The 17,413-nt window shown below is 48.8% G+C and overlaps 1 protein-coding gene across 1 annotated transcript in view; it reads right to left on the bottom strand.

Moving 5' to 3' along the window:
- Positions 1–17,413, bottom strand: part of LOC120048605 (cell adhesion molecule 4-like) — a 752,359-nt gene that overhangs the window by 200,631 nt on the left and 534,315 nt on the right. The gene's annotated exons all lie outside the window — the stretch shown is intronic.

The raw sequence follows: 17,413 nt of genomic DNA, 5'->3' as shown, positions 1-17,413 counted from the left end.
TCCCAAACCATCTCAATTGGGTTGAGGTCAGGTGATTGTAGTCATCTGATGCAGCACTCCGTCACTCTCCTTCTTGGTCAAATAGCCCTTACACAGTCTGGAGGTGTGTTTTGAGTCATTGTCCTGTTGAAAAACAAATGATAGTCCCACTAAGCGCAAACCAGATGGGATGGCGTATCGCTACAGAATGCTGTGGTAGCCATGCTGATTAAGTGTGCCTTGAACTCAAAATAAATCAGTGTCACAAGCAAAGCACCATCACACCACCACCTCCATGCTTCACAGTGGAAACCACACATGAGATAATCCGTTCACCTACTCTGCATCTCACAAAGACACAGTGGTTGAAACCAAAAATCACAAGTTTGGAAAAATTTCCATTGGTCTAATTTTCATTGCTTGTGTTTCTTGGCACAAGCAAGTCTCTTCTTTTTATTAGCGTCCTTTAGTAGTGGTTTCTTTGTAGCAATTCAACCATGAAGGCCTGATTCAGGCCGTCTCCTCTGAACATGTGATGTTGAGATGTCTTTTACTTGAACTATGTGAAGCATTTATTTGGGCTGCAATCTGAGGTGCAGTTAACTCTAATGAACTTATCCTCTGCAGCAGAGGTAACTCTGGGTCTTCCTTTCCTGTGGTAGTCCTCATAAGAGCCAGTTTCATCATAGCACTTGATCGTTTTTACGACTGCACTTGAAGAAACTTTCAAAGTTCTTGACATTTTTTGGATTGACTGACCTTCATGTCCTAAAGTAATGATGGACTGTCATTTTTCTTTGCTTATTTGAGTTGTTCTTTCCATAATATTGACTTGGTCTTTTACCAAATAAGGCCATCTGCTGTATACCACCCTTACCTTGTCACAACACAACTGATTGGCTCAAACACATTAAGAAGGAATGAAATTCCACAAATTAACTTTTAACAAGGCACACCTGTTAATTGAAACGCATTCCAGGTGACTACCTCATGAAGCTGGTAGAGAGAATGCCAAGAGTGTGCAATGCTGTCATCAAGGCAAAGAGTGGCTACTTTGAAGAATCTCAAATATAAAATATATTTTGATTTGTTTAGCACTTTTTTGGTTACTACATGATTCCATACGTGTTATTTCATAGTTTGATGTCTTCACTATTATTCTACAATGTAGAAAATAGTCTAAATAAATAAAAACCCTTGAATGAGTAGCAGAGTCCAAACTTTTGACTGGTACTGACTGGTACTGAATATATATACTGGTACTGACTGGTACTGTATATATATACTGGTACTGACTGCTACTGTATGTATATACTGGTACTGACTGCTACTGTATGTATATACTGGTACTGACTGGTACTGTATATATATACTGGTACTGACTGGTACTGTATATATATACTGGTACTGACTGGTACTGTATGTATATACTGGTACTGACTGGTACTGTATATATATACTGGTACTGACTGGTACTGTATGTATATACTGGTACTGTATATATATACTGGTACTGACTGGTACTGTATATATATACTGGTACTGACTGGTACTGTATATATATACTGGTACTGACTGGTACTGTATGCTTTATGTGTGTTTTATATAAACACCAAGACAGAGATGCATGTGTTTGTGTAGAGAGAGAGAGGAGAGAACATACTGTACACAACCACATCAGAGACCCATATATTTTCCCCCAAAAATGATGTCGTTTATCTTCCGTCTTTTTCCTTCATTTGCATCTCGTTTCACAATAAAAAAACTAAAGAAACCGCCATACCATGAAAATGTAATAAAATAACAATACAAATAATATGTAAATAGAATTATAGAATTATCAACAAACAGACATGAATAATAATAACAATACTATTAATCGTTAACATAATATGACACTTCTTAATCGCTGATCTCATGCATACTCATACACCACCCGTCCGTTAGGAAAGAGAGGGCGATTACTAAAAATAGAACCAGGAGTTCAACCAGTTCAGAATAAGGGCCTAGCTACATGCAATGACATAAAAGAGAGCCTCATGTACACATTCTTCCTGGCATAAGGTCATTTACACCAGAATGTACTGCATTATATTGCTGCTCCAACCTAGTATACTGTACAGGGCACAATACAAAACTGGAGTTGAACAACATACGCTGTGATGCGCCCAGAGTCTGGGGCTATGGTATAGTACAGACAACACAGACTGTGAGCAATGTTTTCACTCCTCTCATCCCTCTCTCCCTTTTTTCATCTGGTTTCTCAATCAGTTCATTTCTCCTCAGGTTCCTATGGTATGATGCTTCCTTCATTGTTTTAGTGCTTCCGTTTTGTTGTTTTCTTCTTCCTTTGCAGATATTTCTCTTCTTTCTTCCTCCTTTGGGTTTGTCATCCGTGGGCTTGTTCCCCCTCTTTTTCCTCCCTTACAGGGTCTTGTCACTTTCCTTCTTTAAGTGGCTGAGGAAGAGAGAAGAGACTGTATGAGACAGGGTCAAGGATGATGTGTGCATACACGTACACACACACACTCTCTCCCCCACCTCCACCAGACACAGTCTCTCCACACCCCACCCAGCTCCCCTGGTCCCATTAGTAGCTACCTGTAGTACTCGTCCTGGGTGAGGGAGTGGTGGTGGTGGTGGTGGATCCACTGCTGTTCCAGGGCCAGTCTCTGCATCTGCAGCTCTGCGCTCTGGGCCTGCTGCATGGCCTGGAGCTGGTGGGCCGCTGACATGGAACCTGTCAGAGAGGAGGGCTGGGGAAGCTCACGGAACGGAGCGCCTGGAGGGGGAAGGAAAAGGGAAGAGGAAAGGGAGAAGAGGTGAGAGGAGGAGTGGAGAAGAGGAGAGACAGGTGAGAGGAGGAGCGGAGAAGAGGAGAGACAGGCGAGAGGAGGAGTGGAGAAGGGAGAGACAGGTGAGGAGTGGAGAAGAGGGGAGACAGATGAGAGGAGGAGTGGAGAAGGAGATAGACAGATGAGTGGAGAAGGGAGAGACAGATGAGTGGAGAAGGGAGAGACAGATGAGAGGAGGAGTGGAGAAGGGAGAGACAGGTGAGAGGAGGAGTGGAGAAGAGGAGAGACAGATGAGAGGAGGAGTGGAGAAGGGAGGGGCAGGTGAGAGGAAGAGTGGAGAAGGAGATAGACAAGTGAGAGAAGTGGAGAAGGGGAGAGACAGGTGAGAGGAGTGGAGAAGGAGATAGACAGGTGAGATGAGGAGTGGAGAAGGGATAGACAGTGGAGAAGGAGATAGATAAGTGAGAGGAGTGGAGAAGGGGAGAGACAAGGTGAGAGGAGGAGTGGAGAAGGGTAGAGACAGGTGAGAGGAGGAGTGGAGAAGGGAGAGACAGTGGAGAAGGAGATAGACAAGTGAGAGGAGTGGAGAAGCGGAGAGACGGGTGAGAGGAGGAGTGGAGAAGGGGAGAGACAGGTGAGAGGAAGGGGAGAGACAGGTGAGAGGAGGAGTGGAGAAGGGGAGAGACAGGTGAGAGGAGGAGTGGAGAAGGGGAGAGACAGGTGAGAGGAGGAGTGTAGAAGAGAGAGACAGGTGAGAGGAAGAGTGGAGAAGGGGAGAGACAGGTGAGAGGAGGAGTGGAGAAGGGGAGAGACGAGTGTAGAAGAGAGAGACAGGTGAGAGGAGGAGTGTAGAAGAGAGAGACAGGTGAGAGGAGGAGTGTAGAAGTGAGAGACAGGTGAGAGGAAGAGTGGAGAAAGGAGAGACAGGTGAGAGGAGGAGTGTAGAAGTGAGAGACAGGTGAGAGAAGGAGTGGAGAAAGGAGAGACAGGGGAGAGGAGGAGTGTAGAAGGGAGAGACAGGTGAGAGAAGGAGTGGAGAAAGGAGAGACAGGTGAGAGAAGGAGTGGAGAAGGGAGAGACAGGTGAGAGAAGGAGTGGAGAAAGGAGAGACAGGTGAGGTAGACAGTGACAGAAAGATAGATAGTTACAGTAGGTATCATATTCATGATACAACACAGACAGACAGACAGGCAGAAAAATAAACAAACAGACTGAAAAAACAAGCCTTTCCTCACCGAAGAGCTGTTGTCGTAGCACCTCGCTTTCAGTGAGGGGGTGTGCCAGGATGGGGGTGCCCAGCGTTGCCCCTGGGTAGGGCAGGCGGGCCAGGGGAGACCCCGACGCCAACGGGTCCATCAGGGGGTGCACCCCGCCCGCCGCTAGGGGCCAATGATGTAACAGGAAACACAAGGAGATATTTAATAAGAGTCACAGAATCAACAACCACGTTAACATCAACATCTGTAACAGACAGGATGAGCTTTCTCAGGCCCAGCTCAAAAGAGCACTAAATAGTAGTGTGTAGATCACAGTACAAGATCACAACTGTGGTAGTGTTAGCAGCAGTGGGTACCTGTGTCTTGCTGGTGCAGGTGCAGGTGGGAGTGGATGTGTGAGTGCTGGTGATGATGAGGCGTGACGTTCAACATCTGAAGACGCCCCGGAATCTCTCCTCCTCCACTTCCACCACTTCCACCACTTCCATTGCTTCCCCCTCTTTCTCTTTCTCTCTCTCTCTCTTGCTCCCTCTCTCGTCCCCTCTCTCCACCGGCTGGCAGCCCTGCTCTGTCTCGCTCTCTTTCTCTCTCCCTCTCTCCACTCCTCTCTCTCTCAGAGGTGGTGGGGGAGCGAGTAGGAGGGGGGTAGGTCTCAGGAGGTGCGGTCACCGGGGCCGGGGCAGGTGGGGGGTGAGATGGGGGGAGGGAGCTGGGAAAGGAGTGCGGTGCGGGGTGATGGAGTGATGAAACAGGGTTGGAGGAGGGTGGAGGAGGAGCGGGCAGAGGTGCAGCTGCGGGGGCCGGGGGTGGAGGGGCTGGTGCAGGTGCAGGGTGAGAGGGTAGCGAGGGAGGAAGCAGGGAGAAGGGGGGAGGGTTGGAGAGGGACTGAGGGGCGGGAGGAGGGTTAGGGAGGCGACTCACTGGGGCTAACGCTGGGTTCTGGAGGGGCGGTGGTGGGGGTGGAGGAGCCTGGGGAGGAGGGGTGCCGTAAATGGACACCTCACCTCCACCCCCTCCCCCCAGCAGTAGGGAGTGAGCATGTGCATGAGCGTGGGCATGCGAGTGGGAGTGGGCGAGGGCGAGAGCCGTAGGATCTCCCAAGGAGCCCGGCTGGTACACCCTGTCCTCACTCTTAAACTCAAACCCCGGCTTCATGCGCTCACGGTGGGCTGCCACTGCATGGGGAAACCCCATCCCCCCTAACCCTGCACCACCCATCCCCCCATGTCCTCCTCCATGCCCCCCTGGCCCTCCCTCCATACTGCCCCCATAGAGGAAACCCAAGATGGCTGCCGCTGTGGCTGCATCAGCAGGCATGTGATGTGGGTGGGCCAGAGCATGGTTCTGGAACTGGGGGAGGAAGAAGGAGGGGTGGACATGGGGGTGGCCATGAGGGTGGCCATGATGGTGGACATGTGGGTGTTGGTGTTGGCGACTAGCCCCGAGGGGGGACATGGCGTGGGGCCGGGCGTACTCGCTCAGGGTCCGCAGTGCGGGGGTGTCAGGGCCCAGGTACGGCCCTCCTAACCCTATCCCCAGAGCCCCCTGTGGGCCAACCACCGTTGAACCCCCCATTGACTGCATGAGGAGGGAGTGTGGGATGTGTTGAGAGAGGGAGGGGTGGAGGTGGGAGTGGTGGAGGTGAGCGTGGGGGTGAGGGTGGGAGTGGTGCTGCTGGGGGTGTGGTTGAGGGTGAGACCCAGGGTTCGAAGAAGAGGAGTTAGGGTCGAGGAGGATGGAGGAGGAGGAGGGGAAGAAGAGAGAGGATCCCTGGCGTTGTATATTTGCATTGTTATTGTCCTTCTGTTGCTGCAGGGAAAGAGGGAGCATTTAAAGAGACAAAAAGGAGAAGGAAATTAAGCATTGTGTCCCCCTCCCTGCCTCATTATACTCACTTGTAGATGCCTCTCCAGGTCCCGCTCCCTCTCTCGTTCCCGCTCTTTCTCCCTCAGGTCTCTGGCCCTCTGCTCCACCTCTCTCCGGGCTCTCTCGATCACCTCGTTCCTCTTCTTCCACAGTTTGGAGCCGTCCAGGGGGACGAAGAGAACGTCGCTGCGGGCGCAGGAGTTTCCACTGCCCCGATCTAGAACCCTGTGGAACCTAGAACCACATCAGCAAAATATAACCAATTTATGCATCGGATTTTGTTCCCATATGATGATACTATCTTTATTATCTGGCAATGTCTTCTGTGATGGGTGTTGTTGTCTTTGATATACTGTAGGCCTATCTACAAAACATCTTCTGTGACAGGAATACATTTCTCAGCCCCTTTATCTAGAAATAATAGCTGACATATTATGATAAGTGCCAGTGACAAAAACAGAGATAAAACCACATAAATCAGTTGTTAGAACTTGTTGTTAGAGTGACATATGATGGAGCCCTTCTGTTGCTATGACACCTGTCCCATCTCACCGTGCTGATTGGCTGGCGTGGATCGGAATGTCCACCGGCTTGGGCTCAGGGGAGGGGCTTCTCAAAACAGGAGGTGGGCTTTCACTCTCCTCCCTCTCCTCTATTGGTTCCTCCTTGATGACAGGTGGGGGAGGTAGACCTGTGGACGAATCAGAATGCCCATCTCTAGGAAGTGAGGAGCTACAGCCAGGGGCCGAAGTGCCATTGTTGTTGCCGGGGTTACTAAGAGGTGGGGGTCCTTTTGAGGCGTTTTGAGGTGAGAGGGACTGAGAGAGAGAGTTGGTATGGCTGCTGCCACTGCTACTGTTACTATTGCTGTTAGTCGGGACCAGGTTGTTCCCACTGTTCCCATTGGAGTGGTAGGGGCCGCTGAAGGGGGCGTGGCTGTTCAAAGTGCTGTGAAAAGGTGAGGGCCGACAGCCAGGTGACACACCTGAACCAGGAAGTGACATGTTAGCCCCGGAGGAGGAGCCTGGCGGGTAGGAAGGAAACCCTCCCATCTGATTGGTCGAGGGGCTTAGTAAAGGAGAGAGGGGTGTTGCAGGAGTCTGATTGGAGGAAGAATAATTTGCCGGACGAACGTGATTGGGTCCCAGGCCGGAGGGGGGTTGGGGCTGAGCAAGGGAGGTTTGGGGAGGGGGGAGAGGGGGAGGAGGTGGCGGTGGCGGTGGAGGGTAAGGAGCATTCGGAGGGTGTCCATGAGGAGTGGAGGAGGAAGAGGAGGGAGAAAGGGACGGGGGTTGGGGGGGACCGCCACGGTTTTGGTAAAGAGACGACTCTCGCTGGTTGGTGTCCCTCTCTCGGTCCCTGTCTCTGGGCTGCTGGGCTGGAAAGTGGGGGTGGGGTAAGTGGGGGATCTGAGGTCCACCTGGGTAGTCTCGGCCCAGGTTTGGAGTCATACTGGGAGGGCTGGGGTACTCACGGGCTGGGCCGGTGGAGGGTGGGCCACCAGGGGGATAGTCCTTGGCCCCAGGAGTGTACTCTCTGTGGAAGTGTTCTGGTCCAGAGGGGGGACTGTGCCTTGTCTGTGCCTGGTCCATCGATGGGGGGTAGTCTCGCTTGGAGGTGCTTTGAGGATGTGGGTGGGAGGGTAGGGCAGGGTGGCTGGGGTTGTTTTGGGGTGAGGAAGGGGGGTCGCGGTTTAGCATGGGGGCTGCAGGTAACCCACTGGTCGAGCTTGGGGGGTTTCCTAGGGGGAGGGGGTTATTATTGGGGTTACCATTGCCCCCCACCTCTCTCATCTGGCCCCCAAACTCGCCCCACCGCCCCCCCTCTTTGTCTCTGGGGTGCCCCCTTCCTCCCCCAGCACCGGTGGGTCCAAACTCTCTGTTCTGATTCTCATTACGATTCAGTAAAGGGAACTCCCTTCCTCCTACATCCCTCTCTCCCTCCCTCTCCCTATCTCTATCCCTCTCTCTTTCTCTGAACCCCCCCGGTCCAAATTCTCTTCCCCCAGGACCCATGGGGGGGTCTCTCCCAGAGCCCTGAGGTCCCAGGCCTGGGTACTCCCGGTTCTGACCCCCAAACTCCCTCCCTTGGACCCCATTAGGACCCCCCATCCCACCAGAAGTGCTGCTGTTACTACCACTACCAGCCGAGAAATCCCTACCTATCTCCCTTCCCCCATACTCCACCCTCACTCCCCCCCTCTCCCTCTCGCCGGCCGCCCCCCTCTCCCTTTCCCCTCCCCCGGAAGTGTACCTGGGGAGGTACTCCTTGTGGGGGTGGGGGAGGTAAGGGGGGTGGGAGGAGGACGAATGACGGGAGGAAGGGGGGTTGTAGACGGATGGCAGTTGCTGCTGCTGCACTGGGGGTTGGTGCTGCGGCTGGTGAGCGTGGTGGTTACCAGAGTAACGGGTGTAGCCCCAGCTCCCCTGGCAACCGGTTGCGGTGCCTCCCTGCCATCCGGTTGGGCTGTAGTGGTGGGGGTGGGGCGGGGGCGGGGGCGGGGGCTGGGAGGGTGGTAAGGGGCTGGTTTGGGGTAACAGAGAGGGAGGAGCCGTCTTGTTGTCCATCAGTTTCTCACCTTTCTCCATTTTCTCTCTCTCTACCTTGACTTCTGAGGGCAGGTTCTGCCCCCCTAGTTCTAAGGGTTTCAGCGCTGGTGGAGGAGGAAGAGGTGGTGGAGGGGGGTGTGGAATGTTGGGGTTGCCGTGGGGATAGTCTCCCCCGGCGACAGTTGCCTTGGTCACGCACTGCGCTTTAGCTTTGGAGTTCATTCGATTGCCACTGTGCACAGTGTCAGCGCTGGCCGGTCCATACTCCATCTTGCTCACCAGCTTGGAGTCCTGTGAGAAATAGGACTTCCTGCCACTATTGCTGTCATTGGCTGAATCTCCTGCTCCGCGGAGAGAGGTAACAGGAGCAGAGGAAGAGATGGAGGAGGATGGCAGCTTCAGAGAAGGACTGTCCTCTATTCCTCCATCCTTCCTTTCTCCATCTCCGCAAGACTCATCCCCTCTCCCCTCTCTGGCTGCTCTCCTTTCCTCTCCTCCTGTCTTCCCCACTCCTCCCTCTTTCCTTTTCTCCCGTTCCCCCTCTCCTTGCTTTGGTGAGTCTGGACCATCAGAGTCAGAGTCTAAACTGGCTGGAGGGGAGGCTGAGAGACTTGGGGAGGAAGATCGATTGTCCTGGTCGATGTCCCGCCCACTGCTCAGACTATTGGCCAAGCTCCCTACAACTGAGCTCCTGCTGCCCTGGGATTGACCATCCTCGTTGTCACTGTCACGTGACTGTCTGGGAGCCGAGGGTGGGGGCGGTATAGTGGGGGGAGTACTGTCAGTTGAATGAGTTGAAGTCGGTGGGTTGGTGGCAGAGGAAGAATCCTGATGACATAAGGTGAATATGAGGAAAGTATATATTTATTAAATGTTGACATTAAAACATCCTAATTCAACCTAGTGGTGCAGTTCAACATCACGTTACACTAACCTGGACTTTCTGCCTCTTTGGTGGAGGCACAAGTTCCTCCCCTTCACTCTCTGACGAATCATGGCCTTGCGATCTGTGATTGAAGCGACTGACAGCCAATTCCTCACCAGCAGCTCTTTGCTAAGATACAGAATATGCATGCGTATCATTTTTTTAAGTAAGAAAGACAAACTCAAAGAGAGATGACACTGCAGGTAAAGCAGTATAAAACACACCACATTGGCACTACAATTGTACATATAAGGCAATCATAGTGGTGATGACTCATACAGGCACGCACACACACGGCTTCATTAAGGCTTACATGTAGATCAATATCTAATGACTGACAGCCTCTTCTCTCACTCACACGCACACACAGACACACACACACAGACACACACACACAACACACACACACACTCTTGTACAGTCGTGGCCAAAAGTTTTGAGAATGACACAAATATTAATTTTCACAAAGTCTGCTGCCTGAGTTTGTATGATGGCAATTTGCATATACTCCAGAATGTTATGAAGAGTGATCAGATGAATTGCAATTAATTGCAAAGTCCCTCTTTGCCATGCAAATGAACTGAATCGCCCAAAAACATTTCCACTGCATTTCAGCCCTGCCAGAAAAGGACCAGCTGACATCATGTCAGTGATTCTCTCGTTAACACAGGTGTGAGTGTTGACAAGGCTGGAGATCACTCTGTCATGCTGATTGAGTTCGAATAACAGACTGGAAGCTTCAAAAGGAGGGTGGTGCTTGGAATCATTGTTCTTCCTCTGTCAACCATGGTTACCTGCAAGGAAACATGTGCTGTCATCATTGCGTTGCACAAAAAGGGCTTCACAGGCAAGGATATTGCTGCCTGTAAGATTGCACCTAAATCAACCATTTATCGGATCATCAAGAACTTCAAGGAGAGCGGTTCAACTGTTGTGAAGAAGGCTTCAGGGCGCCCAAGAAAGTCCAGCAAGCGCCAGGACCATCTCCTAAAGTTGATTCAGCTGCGGTATCGGGGCACCACCAGTACAGAGGTTGCTCAGGAATGGCAGCAGGCAGGTGTGAGTGCATCTGCACGCACAGTGAGGCGAAGACTTTTGGAGGATGGCCTGGTGTCAAGAAGGGCAGCAAAGAAGCCACTTCTCTCCAGGAAAAACATCAGGGACAGACTGATATTATGCAAAAGGTACAGGGATTGGACTGCTGAGGACTGGGGTAAAGTCATTTTCTCTGATGAATCCCCTTTCCGATTGTTTGGGGCATCCGGAAAAAAACTTGTCCGGTGAAGACAAGGTGAGCGCTACCATCAGTCTTGTGTCATGCCAACAGTAAAGCATCCTGAGACCATTCATGTGTGGGGTTGCTTCTCAGCCAAGGGAGTGGGCTCACTCACAATTTTGCCTAAGAACACAGCCACGAATAAGGAATGGTACCAACACATCCTCCGAGACCAACTTCTCCCAACCATCCAGGAACAGTTTGGTGACCAACAATTTTGCCTTTTCCAGCATGATGGAGCACCTTGCCATAAGGCAAAAGTGATAACTAAGTGGCGCGGGGAACAAAACATCGATATTTTGCGTCCATGGCCAGGAAACTCCCCAGACCTTAATCCCATTGAGAACTTGTGGTCAATCCTCAAGAGGCGGGTGGACAAACAAAAACCCATAAATTCTGAAACTCCAAGCATTGACTTTGCAAGAATGGGCTGCCATCAGTCAGGATGTGGCCCAGAAGTTAATTGACAGCATGCCAGGGTGGATTGCAGAGGTATTGAAAAAGAAGGGTCAACACTGCAAATATTGACTCTTTGCATCAACTTCATGTAATTGTCAATAAAAGCCTTTGACACTTATGAAATGCTTGTAATTATACTTCAGAATTCCATAGTAACATCTGACAAAAATATCTAGACACTGAGGCAGCAGACTTTGTGAAAATTAATATTTGTGTCATTCTCAAAACTTTTGGCCACGACTGTACAGCTAACCTTGTGGGGCCACACAATTCAGTCCCATTCAAAATCCTATTTTCCCCAAACCCGTACCCTAACCTTAACCCTAACCTTAACCCAAAAACTTAACCTTAACCCTAAACCTAACACTAGCTCCTAACCCTTAACGTAATTCTAACCCTAACAATAATTCTAACCTTAACCCTAAACCCCCTAGAAATAGCATTTGTCCCCAGTTGGTCCCCACAAGAATAGTTAAACACGTCCACACACACACACACACACTTTACTATAGACAAATATAGATGGAAAGACTACATGACAAACAAAGCCATAAGGAGAAAGAGACTGCCATTACTAGAGACGGAGGGACAACATAACAAGAGTTTCTTAGGGAGAACACGGGAAAGAACAGACATAAAACATGATAGGCTCTCACCGTCTGCCTGTCGTTTCGTTCTGCACGAGAAGGGCTGGGATGCGGGCGTCTACCCCTCCTCTCCTCGTTGCTTCCCCCCCGCCTCCGCCCACTGCGCATTGGCATCTGAACCGCCAGGGGTGGAAGGGGCAAGAAGGAGGAGGAGAGGAGAGAGGAGGAACAAACGAAGAGAGAGAAGGGGAAATGTGGTATGAGGGGGGTAAAAGGGGGTAGAGGTGGGTAAAGATGGGTAGAGGAAGGTAAAGGGAGGTTGAGAGGTGTAGAGGGGGGTAAATGGGGGTCGAGGGGGGTAGAGGGAGGTTGAGGGGTGTAGAGGGGGGTAAATGGGGGTCGAGGGGGGTAGAGGAAGGTAAATGGGGGTCGAGGGGGGTAGAGGGAGGTAAAGGGAGGTTGAGGGGTGTAGAGGGAGGTAAATGGGGGTCGAGGGAGGTAAATGGGGGTCGAGGGGGGTAAAGGGGTCAAAACAATAAGTAAAGAGAACAGTAGAGGACAAAACCAAGGAGTAGGAGGGGAGAAAGGGAAAGAAAAAAGTGAGGGATGGAGGGGGCAGAAAGGAGGGGAGAGGGGATCAGGGAAGGGTAAGGGGGAACGAAGGATGAAGGATGAAATATGGAGGGAGCAGGAATGAGGGAGAAAGGATAGAGGATCAGTGATGGGTGGGGGGGGGGGGTAAGAGCATATGAGGAGGGAAAGGAGATAGAAGAGGAATTGGGAGGGTAGAAAGCGGCAAGAACGAGGTCAGAAGAGAACAGAGAGAGGAATAATTATGACATCAATGTCCACACAGAATATACACACAGAATATCTTAACTTCAAAAGTCTTATTCATCTTAAATTATGTCAAATATAACATCACAATCCATCTCTGTGCAATATAATACAACATATTAACAATAAAGACATCTGCAATCTGAGCCACACATGCACACTCAGCTACACAGGGGAACAAGGTTGAGATGAAGGAAGCCATTGAAACAGTTCATACCGATTCTTTGTGAGTTCGAGTTTTCATCGTTACTCCTTTATGATGTCCATCCCTCCCCACAGGCCATAGCAGTGAATGAAGTGGTGTCCTTGTCTTTCTCTGTAGGACTGAAAATCACCTCACCACCATCTGAGCTTCTACAACCTGGAAAAAACACCACAATGATGAATTCTCTACCTAACCAGGCCAGTCCCATTGAATTAGGTAGCATCAGAAAACCCCATACAAATAAAATACAATGATACAACAACCATAAAACAACACATTATTTTACAGGACACGTTACAGTGCACCATCAATCATAATAACACATGCTGTACACATATCGAAGGATAAATATTGAACAATAACATCAACATTACAACTACAGTTATAGAGAATTCCTTGCAATGGTGGACTGATTAACCGCAGTTCAGTTCATTCTGAAGAATCACAGTAAAAGGAAAACTCCACCCAAAACTATATTTTGGTATTTGTTTCATTAGTCCATTGTTGATATAGTCCCAAAATTGATATAGTCCCATTTTGATTCATACCGCCAATTCAACAATGGACTACTGAAAAAAATAACAAAATATCATTTTGGGTGGAGTTTTCCTTTAAGGACATGGAATCTGTACACAGATGTATAGATACTGTTGTGTATCACAATAAACACATTTGAAAGAAAATATTGTGTGCACAGATTATTCCCTTATGTTGATGAACATTGGATAATATACAGCACCTTCCCAAAGCAATTGGATGCGTGTATGTGTTCTAGTCTTTATCAGCCTATCAGAACCCACTAAGGTGTTGTTTAAACCTGGGTCAGAAAAAGTTTAAGCTGTTATAGCCATCTCCGGGGCTATACAAGAGCCACATTAGCCCCTTACCTACAGGAGCCCAGCCCCAGACCCAAACCTGCAACGGGGTTAAAAAGAGCCCAGCCCCAGACCCAAACCTGCAACGGGGTTAAAAAGAGCCCAGCCCCAGACCTGCAACGGGGTTAAAAAGAGCCCAGCCCCAGACCCAAACCTGCAACGGGGTTAAAAAGAGCCCAGCCCCAGACCCAAACCTGCAACGGGGTTAAAAAGAGCCCAGCCCCAGACCTGCAACGGGGTTAAAAAGAGCCCAGCCCCAGACCCAAACCTGCAACGGGGTTAAAAAGAGCCCAGCCCCAGACCATAACCTGCAACGGGGTTAAAAAGAGCCCAGCCACAAACCCAAACCTGCATGGGGTTAACAGTCTGATAATTCATTCATAGATCTAGGGCTGGGAATTGCCAGGGACCTCACTATACAATATTATCATGATACCTAGGTGAAGATACAATATGTATTGCAATTCTCACAATTCTATGTTTTGTGTATCGATACTGTGATTGTATTGCGATTTGATGTTCCAAAAATATTGCTCACCATATCTCTGCTGCAAAGACACAAGAGAGCATGAGAAAACGTGTTTTGATCAGTCACGGGAAAATAATATTGCAATATTGTCAAAACGATGCAATACGATATATCATCAAAAATAATATCCCAATATGTAACTGATTTTCCCCCCATCACTAATAGATACAGGTAATTGACCATGACATGTAACATATATGTCCAACTCATTCACCCCTTCATTCATTAGGGTAGTAGACTATGAAATATGACACAGGTTTTACATGTCCAACTCATTCACCCCTTCATTCATTAGGGTAGTAGACTATGAAATATGACACAGGTTTTACATGTCCAACTCATTCACCCCTTCATTCATTAGGGTAGTAGACTATGAAATATGACACAGGTTGTACAGGTCCAACTCATTCACCCCTTCATTCATTAGGGTAGTAGACTATGAAATAGGACACAGGTTGTACATGTCCAACTCATTCACCCATTCACCCAGTCAAGCTCATGTATACTGAATGAGGATATAAATAGAATAGTGACGCACTGGGTGAAATGAAGGGATATATTTAGCCAGGTAGTTAGCACTGACAATGAAGGCCCTTGTGTTCAACCCATCGAGCAGTAAACACACAGATTCAGTGTGTGTGTGTGTGTGTGTGTGTTTGAATTATCACAGGTACAGTAAATCCGATGGTGGCACCATTATCACATATATTAATTATTAGTGCATACTGCATATGTTGACGTATTCATACACTCACACACTGTATATTAACAGTTACAGCTGTTAGTTACAGATTCACACACAGAGTATAGTCAGTTAGCATGAATTCAATATGAGGCGAGTGTGTGTCACCAACTGGCTTCGAACCTGGACTAAGCTCCACAAGACTGTGTTATCCTGCTGAGCGAAAGCCTAGGCATTAGCCCGGAGAGCTAACACAAGTCCATGTCTCAGACTAGGCTACTCGTCAGTCATCAAGCTATCTTGGTTCACAGAACCCCCTCCTTTACATGTGCAATGTGCATAGCGCTATAGTGACTTTTCCCATAGACATGTTGTCTACTATATTGCAATAGTTAAAGAATTCACAATTCCACACACTCAATGATAAACATTGAGCCATCACTTGTACTACGGAATCAATATTTGGAGAGTGTAGGCCTATGGGCCCAATGTAAAGCAGAGGAGGGAGGCTATGGATCTCAATGACACAGATACTGTATACAGTCAGTGTATATCTTAGTCACAGGTGGCTGGCTGCTACTATTCATGGATTCATTTGCTGGTCCCTGGCTGTGGTCCATCAACACTAAAAGCAAACACATTTACCATAGCTTATAATAATCACACAATGTACAGCAATGGTCAAACACAGACACACACATATGTGCACATTAACTGTTCCTCGCTCTCACACACATGAATGTATTAAAATGAAATATGTGATGCATCGCAGCATGTCTTTGGCCCGTGTAAGTATGCAGTTACACAGCTCACATCACCGACAAGCAGACACCGAGAAGCAGGCACCGCAACGGTTCTCTTTCTTTCTTCTCCCGCTACTGTTATTGATACACAGGCAGATGCGACCGGCTCTGCTATTCTGTACAACAAGCGAGCTACATCGGAATAGACTAGACCGACGATGTAGACGCTATGTGTAATAGCACATATAGGCTAACACTGATAATGCAGATTAGAATGGGTCCTGTGTCTATATGCCTGTTGTGTTTCTCCCATAGCGTACTGTTTTTTTTCTTCATGTCTTGAAAAAATAATTCGGAATAGAATGGCGAATGCCATTCTTCACCGAGACGCCTTTTCTCGTTTGAATGTTAGTGCGTCTGTTGTGCGTTGTAACCTAACACACATTTTATCCGGGCATGAATTACACATAACGCATGATCGTTAACGCACAAAGAAAGGGGAGGGAAGACACAAACGTGGCCAACAAGAATAGCAAAAATATATAAGCATCCATTTTCCCTTCTCCTTACCTGATATCCAGCGATGCGTGTTCCCTTTCACTCTCCCTTTCTTTAACCGTCTCTCTCGGTTTATACTGTACGTTGACATGCACACATAGGGGCAGCACGCGCACCTATAAACAGAGGCTGCTGGATCATATTGCAACGGTTCCGCAAATAATGCAGAATTTTTTCTCTCCTTCCCAAATCGTTGCAGGAAAAAACGGGGTGCCGCTGAAGACTGTACGAATTGATGCGTACGTTTGCCACTTCCCCACCCCCTTCTCCCCCTTCCTCCGTCAAGACGACTTGCACTTTTTGCGGACGGTACAGTCACAAAATCTACTGAGGGCGAGCAAGAGATGCACTTCGAGGAAGAGAGAAAGAGAGGGAGAGAAGGGCGTGATTTGCATATTTTTAAGGAATGGGGGAGCGAGAAGAAAGGGAGGCAGGGAGAAGGAAGAGGCGCAGAGGGCCAACACTCAGAAGAGGGAGGGGCTGGAGAAATCCCTTTTTCAGTTTTGTCTTCCCCCACTCCAATGTAGGATCATCTTAACTGTGCATTCGCCTACTATAGGCTACTTTTCCACCTTTAACTGGGCATTGGCCCACTATAGGCTAATTTGCATGGATCCTTTATACACACAATAACTCAACTTACAGAATCTTACCTTTTCTCCCTTCGTTCTAAAACGTCTCCCCATCATTGTATTGATGGGCACATGGCTACAGCATGCAGCCCAACGTGTAGTCAAACAGCATCGAACTGCATCATGCCATTATAGCCTAGATAATAGTGCATTCTCAAAGTTTCAGTGTCCATTCTATTCATGCCAAGAACAGGGTTCTTCTTTGTGTATAAACCTTTCCCCTAAAACCTAGGCCGAGGCCTACCCCGTTTCTTCTCCTTCCACCTCTCTCTCGGTCTACCTCTCTCTTTTACTCTGCCCAGTGTCGGGGGAGCTAGCTACAGTGTGTCCAGTCAAGCGGTTCTGCAAACCCCCTCCCTACTCTCTCCTTTCGTTTTTTCTTCCCCTTTACACAGCCCCCTGTCCCGTCTCCTATTGTGTAGTAGCCATAGTAACCATGTGGAGGAGCGATCTACTGCGCTTGCGCGCATTTTACCTTCATATAAAAAGGCCACGTCTCGCGCTCCCTCTGCTGCTACATTTAGAACATGCAATGGATATACCTGCAACAATTTATATGACAGTGTAGGTACAGTTGATACATTGTTAATATGATGCAGCTTGTCACTGCATATAGTGCGCATTACACTTGACCGCCACGCCAGGGGCTTATTTAGGAGGATGCACTTTTACTTAGCTTTCAGATATTGAACAAAATTA

Source organism: Salvelinus namaycush, chromosome 5 (assembly GCF_016432855.1).
Source record: "Salvelinus namaycush isolate Seneca chromosome 5, SaNama_1.0, whole genome shotgun sequence".
Taxonomy (NCBI): Eukaryota; Metazoa; Chordata; class Actinopteri; order Salmoniformes; family Salmonidae; genus Salvelinus; species Salvelinus namaycush.
The sequence above is the reverse complement of the archived record's forward strand: the minus strand, read 5'-3'. Positions and strand labels throughout refer to the sequence as shown.